The sequence below is a fragment of the Vigna unguiculata genome, unplaced genomic scaffold (genome assembly GCF_004118075.2).
Source record: "Vigna unguiculata cultivar IT97K-499-35 unplaced genomic scaffold, ASM411807v1 contig_40, whole genome shotgun sequence".
Taxonomy (NCBI): domain Eukaryota; kingdom Viridiplantae; phylum Streptophyta; class Magnoliopsida; order Fabales; family Fabaceae; genus Vigna; species Vigna unguiculata.
In genome coordinates this window covers 5,136-16,080 of record NW_021011111.1, presented here as the reverse complement: position 1 = coordinate 16,080, position 10,945 = coordinate 5,136, and the positions used below count along the sequence as shown (strand labels likewise).

General features: G+C 27.5%; 1 long non-coding RNA gene across 1 annotated transcript; it reads left to right on the top strand.

The window, feature by feature from the left end:
• The first annotated feature begins 5,193 nt into the window (after window positions 1-5,193).
• Window positions 5,194-10,555, top strand: LOC114171908. The gene is made up of 4 exons (XR_003601737.1): window positions 5,194-6,097; window positions 6,197-6,266; window positions 8,231-8,568; window positions 10,176-10,555. It is a non-coding gene; the product is annotated as an uncharacterized LOC114171908 (long non-coding RNA).
• The last annotated feature ends 390 nt before the right edge of the window (window positions 10,556-10,945 follow it).

Below are 10,945 nucleotides of genomic sequence, written 5' to 3'. Positions count from 1 at the left end.
TTTTTTATTTAATAAATCCATGAGATAATTATTAAATATTAAAGATCAAACAGAAGTTCAATTACTTTAAACAGTAACCAAAGTCAAACAAAATGAACATAGTTAAAGTTTTTCTACCAATAATATAATTTGTTGTCTTACTATATTAAAAATAAATTAATATGTACTAAATCAATTAATTATCCATCATAATATATTTTATTATTATTCACGTTTACATTTGAAAACTTTTATAATATTATATTATTAATATTTTATTAAAACATTATGATATTATATTCAAAATGAAAGTATTAATTTTTCCTAATATTCAAATAAGTAAAATAAATTAAATAAATAATAAAAAAATATTTATTAAGATTTTATAATATTTTTTTATCTTTAATTTAAAATTTATTTTAATCCTAATTTGATCGTCTCAACGACAACATTATCACCTGCATATCAATTTACACCGTAATCTCAAACAATATCATTATATAAAGGAGAGTGCTAATCACTATCCTAAGAACACTGATTAAGGAATAACTAATGCAAATTGGTTCCATCAATTTTTTCATTAAAAATTGAAATAATTAAGTACATTAGTTAAAATAATATAAATGCATATAATATATTTTATAAAGATAAAAGTATCATTTTAAATTCTTAGATAATAATTTTATGATATAAAACAAGGACTTTGAAATTTTTAAGATCTCTACTTCAATTATTTTTTTGTAATTTTTTTAGATGTTTAACATTATTTTTTTGTTAATTTAAACTTTTTTATGTTTAATTATATTTAACTTTTAACAACACTAAAATATAGTTATTTTATTATTTAATTATATTTTTATTTTTATTGGTCAACATTAAATAAAATATTAAACACATATATAATTTTTATGAATATTTTTATTTTTTAAATAAAATAAAATTGTATTAATAATTATTAGATTATATTTTATTTAATATCACTGATTGTGTATTTTTGTAAAATTTAATATATATTAATTATTAAAGACACTTGTTAACATAATCTTTGCACAAAATAACGTCATTGAACACATGTTACCTGTGTATCATTAAATAATGCATTAATAACATTAAATAACATCATTAATAACATTAAATAAAGAATTAAGGACATTAAATGTTAGACTAGATACTTTCTAACTTTCTTTTTTTATCTATCTTTTTAAGTGCATCGTCCGTATATACAGTTCACATGAGTTAAAAATAATTTGTAGATTGCGTCACATCAACGTTAAGAAAGTTAATCTTAATTTTCTTCCATAAAATAAATCGTAAGAAACTCAATTCACAGATTTATATATTTTATAATATATAATCTATAACAATATATAAATATATATAAAAAAATTATCTTTTTTCTTTATTTTTTAAATATATAAAAAGAATTTCTTCTTTTTATGTTCAATTTTATCTTTAATTATTATTTTAGAAATTAATTATTTTATAATTAATTTATATTTTGACATTTTTTAAATCTCTTTTATGTTAGACTGTTATTTTAAAAAACTTTTTTTAATAATTATTTTATTTAACCACTATTTTTAAAATTTATTATATATATTTTAAAAATAAATATTATTGATCTTAACTCAAATTTTTATAAAAATTAAAAAAATGCGAATACACAAACATAATAGCATCTGTATTTTTACTAGTATACTTTAAAGAGAACAACAGTATCTTCTATTTCTAAGATATGTTGTTTGAAAAAGTAATTAAAATGGTTTTAAGTATTATTATTATTATTATTATAAATTTTAATAATATTATTCTAATTATTAGTAATATTATTATGATAAATTTCATTAAAAGTAATATTACAATTATTATTATTAGATATTATATTATTATAACAATAATTATTATATATATTATTAATGGTAATATTATTAATATTACTGTTATTATATTAGTATTATTAATATTATATATTACTATTATTTAATATATATTATAATTATTATATCATTACCGTTATTATTAAATTCTATTAGGAATATTATTATTGTAGGTATTATTTGTAATATTAATGTATAATATATTAACTAGAAAAAATATTATTAAAAATTTTAACATTATTAGTAGTAGTAAAATTATTGATATTATTATTATTAGTATTATTAACAATATTAATATATAATATATTATTATTATTATTTTATATGATTGTTGTTATTATTAAATTAATACATATAGCGGTAAAAATAGTTATATAGTATTATTTGTAATATTAATATATAATATATTAATCTTTTTATATATCAAAATATGGGAAAAAATAACTTGAAAAAATATTATTATTTTATTAACTATAATATAGAAAATCAATACTTAAACTAATAATGAAATTATTAATATTGCTACTATTCTTAATATTATTATTATTATTATTATTATTATTATTATTATTATTACATATTGCTTTTATATATTATATATTATTATGATTATTATTATTATTGTTGTTATTATTAAATTTATTAATATTGTTAATAGTAATAACATTCCAAATATTATTAGTAATATTAATATATAATATATTATTATTATTATTATTATTATTATTAGTATGGGAAAGAAAAAATTTAAAAAAATATTATTATTATTAGTTATAATAAGCGAGAATTATTATTATATCATTATTTTTTTTATTATAATTATAATATTAATAATTATTATTAATATAATTATAGTTATTACTCTTACTCTTATGCTTACTAATATTATTACTCATATTATTAATATTTTTAATAATATATTATGTTAGTAATTATTATTATTATTATATTATTATAATGGTATTACTATTGTTAGTATTATTATTGTAGTATTTACATATACATTTTACATATACATTTTACTTTTATTTACTACAAAATTATATTTTAATTACTTTCATTTTAATTTGCTTTATTGTTGATTTATCTCTACATCTTAATAATTAGTTGAATTAAAAAAAGTAAATACTACAATTAGTAAAATAATAATTAAAAAATTAATTTTTTATTATGAATAATCCTTTAAATTTAAAAATTAATAATTAGTATTAGTATTGATATTAATATAATAATAATATAATTATTATTGTTATATATTAATTTTATTATTATGAAAATTATTAGAAGTATTAGTTGTAATAATATTAATATTATTATTATTTTTGTTATTACTATTATTATTATTATTATTATTATTAATAACATTATTATTATTATTATGATTATTTATTCGTAGTAGTACTATTCTTATCATAAATAATATAATGTTATTACTATTATTTCAATTTGCTAAAAAATTATATTTTAATTATTTTCATTTTTATATTTGAATTGCGGTATTTAGATACACATCTTACTTTTATATACTATAGGATTATATTTTAATTACTTATATTTTTATTTGCTTTGTTGTTAATTTATCATTACATTTGAGTAATTAGTTGAAATAAAAAAGTAGTTACTAAAATTAGAAAAATAATAAAACTAAAATGTATTTTTTTATTATAAATAATCATTTAAATTTTAAAAACAATAATTAATATTAGTATTGATATTGATATTAATATTATTAATATTATTATTATTATTATTATTATATTTTGTATTTTTATTTTAAATAATATCAATATTATTATATTAATATCAATCTTATTTTTAATTGTAGTATTTAGATACATATTACGTACTACGAGATTATATTTTAATTACTTGCATTTTTATTTGTTTTGTTGTTGATTTATCTTTACATCGAGTAATTACTTAAATTCAAAAAAAGTAGTTACTAAAATTAGTAAAATAATAAAACTAAAAATTAATTTTTTATTATAAATAATCATTTAAATTTTAAAAAATAATAATTAAGATGATATAATTGTAAAAACAAAATAAGACATCATGTATCTTTTTATATATGAAGTCGTTGTATTAATATTATTATAATTATTTTTATCATTACAGTGTATTATTATTATTATTATAGTTAGACACACATCTTATTTTTATTTACTACAAGATTATATTCCAATTACTTACAATCTTTATTTGTTTTGTTGTTGATTTATCATTACATTTGAGTAATTAATTCAAAAAGATAGTTACGTAATATTACTTTTTGGCACCGGTTTTGGGCGAACCGAGGCCTATAGTACTCTTTGGCTTCGGGTGTTTGGTGAACTGAGGCATAAAACTTGGTTGAAATTGTAAAAATGTCACCGCGCCATTACATGCTTCAGTTCCTGGATAACCGAGGCATATAAGACGAGGTAAAAAGGAATTTCTGCACTAATGTAATAAACAAGTGTTAATATTATATTTATAAAACTAAATGTCAAGTTAACGAAATTAATTAATATTAACTATTATTTTTATTGAAGAATGTTTTTTACATATAAAAATACGTAATATTTAATAAAATAGTGTTAATATTATATTTATAAAACTGAATGTCACGTTAAAGAAATTAACTAATATTTTTATTGAAGACTGTTTTTTATATATAAATATGGAAGAACCAATTACTATTGTGTTGATATCTCAAAAGCATCCTAAAATTTGAAGGAAAAATCAGTGAGTTTTGATGGCAGAAAAAATGTCAAACAAGTTGGCTATCATCATGGTGTTCACAATCTTGGTCGTCTTAGCCATGGAACCTCATCATGTGGAATGCAAATTTATCACGCCAATGAACCCCTGTAAACCTTTTCGGTGCTTTACCCTCTGTCATGAAGTTAAGCAGGAATACTACAACGGTTTTTATTGTATGGAGAACTCAGAGGGTTCATTTTGCGTTTGTAATTGAATTAAAATCATTATCTAATATTTTGCTTTATTATAAAGCGTCAAACCATACTAGTTATTTCGAGGTTATATGAATAAAACATGGTTTAATTATATTTTAATTTTATTATTTATTTTGATTTTGATTTATTCTCATTATTCATAAAAAATGTTAAATAAAAATGTTAAGTTGTTTACTTTTTCTTCTATTCAGTATAATAATACCATATTTTCATATTTTTCTTTTTAATATTATAGGAAAAAAAGTTAGTCTTAGTACAAAGTTTTTTAATTTTGTTTAAATTTTATTAATGACTAAAGTAATTAAATACATATTTAGTGTTGAATAATTGTTTTGACTTTATAATTTGTTTTTATAAAATCCACGTTGGGAGGAAATGTCATTTTGTTTGAAACTACCCTAGGTCATTCTTCATTCTTCCCTCCTCAGTGGTTTTTCTTTCTTCTTTCTAGAACACCCTCACCGTTTGTTCTGCCATTGGTGCCACCACTTTGTGTTTGTGAAGGCAGATTACGCAAGGGTTTGATTAACGTTGCCTTTCTCCGTTGTCGTTGAAAACGCGAACACTTACGAATTGGGGAAAAACCTGAGGTTTGGCACCGTGGCAAAAGGTGGAATTGGTTGTTGTGCCCAGGTCATCGTTCCAGCGTTGAAGAAGTTGTGAGTTTTTATCGCATTTTCGAACAACCACTTCGGTAAGAAAAAACTACACATTATTTGCGAATGTCATCACGAAACTTGACCGCACCTCTGCACGTTGTGTATCCCACATTGGCATCTTTATTATTTATTTGATTGTTGGTGCATTTGTTATTTTTGAGTTTTTTGTTTGGGGTTTAAGGTTTTGTGCTAACCCCTATTTTGGTGTGTAAGAGTGTGGTGGATGTATGTCATTGTTTGGTGGTTCTTATGACAACCCTAGTTGATGACATGTACTATTGAAATTCATAATTTTAGAAAATGAACCACTTAACTTCACATTGATTAATCATCCACATTTTGATCATGGTCTGGGCTATAACATTCCTGGTTGTTTTTCAGCCCGAACTTGTAAGAACCCTTTTTCTTTTTCCAGCCCTAAAGGTTAGTGGGCTGCCTCTTAATGGGCCCAAGGGTTGGCCCAGTGCATATAAGTTCTAGGTCTGCCCTAAACCTAGGGTACCCTACATTTTCAGGACCTTTGCCCTTACCTTGAGCCGCAGCCGCCACACCTTCTGCTAGGGTTCGTTCTTCGTCTCGAACCAGTCCATCCCGAGAGCTCGACTAGTGATTCCCGCTCCACGTAAGTAACTCTAACCTACTGTACTTACCTTATGAGGTTTTACATTCGTTTCCACCGATTAAAATCCGAAAATCATTGTGTTCACCGCTGTTCCGCCAGTTCTTAGGTCCATCGCTCGAGCTACTGTGCTCCAAGGTTCCGCGTCGAAGTTTCGTTAGCTCTTTTCCAGGTACGGGAAGTTAGGGTTATGGTTTCGAGTCTCTTTTTGAATGGTTTGTGCGTTATTTGTTGAATGTATGGTGGGATCTGTCGTTTGGGTGTGTGAGAGTACCTTGCATGTGATGTTTGGCCGGAAATCATGGCCGTACAGTGAAGAACAGTGGCGAGACCTGTTAATCTCGCCCAAGCGAGTCCATCTCGCCTAGGCGAGATGAAACAGGGAGCTCGCCTAAGTTTTTTGCGCGAAACGTCGCCCGGGCGGCTCGCTCAATTTTTGAGCGAGCAGGCAACTCGCCCAAGCGAGAGGGATCTCGCTTAAGCGAGATCCCGTGTTGCCCATGCCCTTGTTTTTGGCGCTCTCGCTTAGGCGAGGGGGGAGGCTCGCCTGAGCGAGCACGTCTCGCCTGAGCGAGACCCCGCAGCCTGAGCGAGATGCTGGGCGAGACCGTGCTGTGTTTTGGTTGTTTAATGTTTCCCGAATGAACCATGTTGGCTGAGTATGATTATGTGATGATGGACATGTATATAATGGAGTATGAAATATATATTTGGCATGATTCATGAATTGTGGATGAATGGATTGGTATGAGACTTGGCATGAGAAATAAATGAATGGGTAGTTTGAAATTAAAGGAACATGGGGTTGTCATGAGATGAGACCCTAGACTCATGGGACGGTGATGATCAGAGGTATGGATTCAAAATGTGAGGCGTATGAGGAATAGATCTCATGGATGAGTATGAGGTTGTAAATATGTTTTCGATATTCTCCTAATGTTGTTTTATGAATGTTGGTCCGTGTCAGCGTGTAATTCCTTGGGGTCTCTCGGTGAGACCTCTGGGGTTGCGCTTCAGTGGTCGGGACGTAATTCCATGGCCCTTGCTAGTGGGTGTTCATGGTGGTGCCCCATCTGTATAACTAGGTAAGGATTCAAGGTAAGGTTGCATCCTGACACTCCGAGGAGCCAGTCAGTCTCAGTTAGAGCGGACTGACTCTTGTGGTGGGAGTAGCAGGAGGCCTGAAACTCACTAAGGGCTAACCTTGTGGTGGGAGAGATTTGATTCATTGCAACACTGGTAATACATGGCTCAGGATCGAGCAGCTCAGGTTCGAGCAGAGGTACCCACACAAGTGCAAGCATCCGCTGAATCCGACCAAGTTATACGTATCCGGATGAGTCGAGTCGAGTCGTAGTGTATTGGATGAAGAGTCATAACATGTTTGGTTGCTATGTGGATATGAGATGATGAAAATATGTTTGACTGCATGATTCATGTTGCTAGCTCTAGCTTACCCGTTTTGTTGCATGTTTGTGATGTATGTGGCTGTTCTTCTTGCGATGATCATCAACTTGGTTGATGGGAGCAGATGGGCGAGGTCTTCGTGGTCAGCAAGGGAGTGGTGATCCAGCAGCTTAGCCATCCGGGCTAGATTTCGAACGTCTTTCTTTCATGTTTCTTTAGGGCTATGGCCCCTGTATTTGTTGTTACCGGATTTGTAAACTCTTAGTCAAACTGTTCATCCTGCTTTTTGTTGGCATCGTGGTGTGCCTGGTTTTGTAGGGGTGACGTTATGAACCCCAGGACTGCATTGTCGATTTATCTATGTGTGACGTGTCCTTTAATTTTACGTATTAAATTAAATGGGACGTTACAGAACTTGATTACCCTTTTCATAAATTGACATGCTGTTGATTGTTCTTGGTTAGAGTTAAAGTCTTGCAGTAGGCCATCCATTGATTAAGTGTGTTATTGGAGCTTTTAATTTGGAGAAAATGAATAAGTTAACTTTGCTCAAACAGTTTTAGCTTGTGCCTTTTCTAAAACATTATTGCTCCGCTTCTGCTTTAGCTTGTGCCTTTTCTAATTGTTGGTTTATTGCTTTAAGATTTATTGTCGAAATTCCCATCATGTGGTGAACTGACTATTGTTAATTCAGCTCACAGTTATGGTATTTTCAAATTATGATTTTAGGTAACACCTGGAGCGACCAGAGCGATGAGGTGTGACAGTGGAGTTGTATCGTGGAAGTTTCTGAAGCATTATGTTGACTCAGGGATGCTTGTTGATGAATTATTATTTTTTCGTATTTACTTAATTGATGCTTAATTTTTAATTGTATATTATTAGTGTATTTCCTTTTATTTGGCTTTATTGGAACAGTAACTCGAATTTTAATTAATTTGAATTTACTTGATCTAATTATCGTTTCTTAATTATTTCAGGTTTTGTTGTGAATTATTTTTGGACTTGGACACTTATTTTGTAAAGAGAAGAGTGTCACGTTAGTGCCACACTAACCCTATTTTCATGTAAGCATTTGGGTCAAAATGACAATTTTTTAATTTTGCAGTCCATAATGAATGTTTTATAATTTTGCTCATCAAAATGACATATTTGTAAATATGTAAATGTGTGGTGATGTTACACTTTTTTCACACCAGGAAGTTCTATTAACATAACATGGTCACGGTTTCTAAATGACCCCTTCATGATATGTAACATAAATTTGTTTAGATCATGGGTGACATCTTAGCTTACTTTATCAATTATATAAAAAAAATATTAACTTTTTTTAAAAGGTTCTAAAGTGTTTCTTATTATAGGAAATAAAATTCTTTACCTAGTTGCTTGGACAATGTGGGAATAAATTACACTAGATGTAATGTGTGTTTATGAGAAACATCTTCGTAAACACTAATTGTATTGTATTGATTGAAGTCTTACCCATGACTTCAAACACATAAAAGTTAACAATTGAAAATGAAAATAATTGTCCATAACTTGGTCGCTCATATCCCAAACAACATTGTTCATTTATAATGCTTATCAAAGTTTATGACAACAAAAACATTACAATTTCACAATGAAGAAAATATCTACATAGTAGTACAACATTTACAATAAGGTTTTCTTGATCATTAACAACAAGCTTCAGGTTTTCGTTCTCTTCGACAATATGTTGTACTCCCTTTCACCTCCATCTTGCCCACTTCCCTTGTCATAGCTCCATGGACCAAGTTACCCTTTTTGTGCCTTAGATTGATAACTACAACTACTCCTACCTCTGCCCTTCCCTATTGTTGATCAAGTCAAAATAACCATTAATATGAAAAAGAAAAAGGTTCCAAGAAAATAAGTATAAGCTACATACTTGCAAATTTAGAAAAAAACAACACTAAAAATAATTTATTTTCTATATTTGAGCTGCTATAGCAACATCATCAAATATGGCTGACTATAATGATTTGAAATGTAAAAATCTACCTTGTGATTTCTTATAATTACACCGTTAAGTCGAATCCTCCCAAAATTCTTCAATTACTCCTCAATTTCAGAAATAAAGAGAGTAAGTGACAAATTTCTCACATAAACAAATTTGATTTTATATGAAGACATTTCCAATCAAATAAAATGTTACTAATAAATGAGTAGTTAGAAATAAAACCCCCAAACAAGCAAACAATGATTCTTTTAAGCAAATTAGAAATAAAACAAATATTTTGATGGGATTGTGTGTTTGGCCCCCACTATTCTGGTTCTTAATGCAAGTTTTGATGCATGCTTAATCCAAGAGATTTGGTAAGGTATGTCATACTTAGATAGGCATTATAAGAGACATTTGTGTGTCTAATCTTAAAGGATAGAGAAAGTAGTAGTCATTACAAATGCGAGTACTGAGTACTTTCCCAACAAGAGACATCTGAGTGAGGTTGCTTGGAAAATCTATTTAATCATTCTACATATTGGAATTATTAGTTGGTTGGTGTGCTTATGTTTTGCAAATTTTTTTCTTTGTTTCTATATTTTCACTTGTTTCTTTGTTATTATTATAAATTTCCAATTCTTAAATTTTTGTTTATATAAAAATTGGGATAATTTGTTTGTTGAAGTATATTTTGTGTTATTGTGAGTATAGGTATTGATGAAAATGAAGATAAGACACAAAGAAGCATATGGTATTGGTTCAACACGCGACCTACAGAAATGAAAAAAAAATGTCACACTAAATATAAGGCGTTGAGCTAAAAGAAGTTAGACAAGCGCTTGCTGGGAGGCAACCCAATATTTTTAATTTGTCTTAACATGCTTAATTATGAAATTCTCTCTGAACTTGTTCTAATCATGTCCTCAAAATATATGAATTGAATGTTTGGATGGTCAACTAAGTTAGAATATGTTTGAGTAATGATTTTCTTGTCTCATAATTGTGCATACAATTGAGATAACTTGTGGCATACATTGATTGTGAGATGGTTTGATATGTTTATATTTAGTCAGTCCTTGTTTAGTGTGAAAGTATCACCAGATTTTTGGATATTTGAGTAAGAAACATTTAAGTGTTGAAAGCATATAAGTGTTATCAACTTGAGAGTAGAGAGTTGTAAGGAAAGCAGTTATTTCCATGAAATTAATTTTTGCCCGATTCTTGTTAATATAATCACATAATTGGTTAGAAAGGATAAAGACATTTGTTTGATATGTTTAAGCTACTTAGCCAAATAGCCAACATTGATATATGTTAATTGTTTGTTACCTTTTTTAGCTTAATTGTTTCATTCTTTTATATAACACCCCCTTTGAGATGCCATGTGTAATTATTTTTTTTTGCAAAACTTCCAGTCATAAAACTCTGCTACTATCTTATTAAATAGGAAATTCACAACTATTTTATTTCAAAAGTCCACG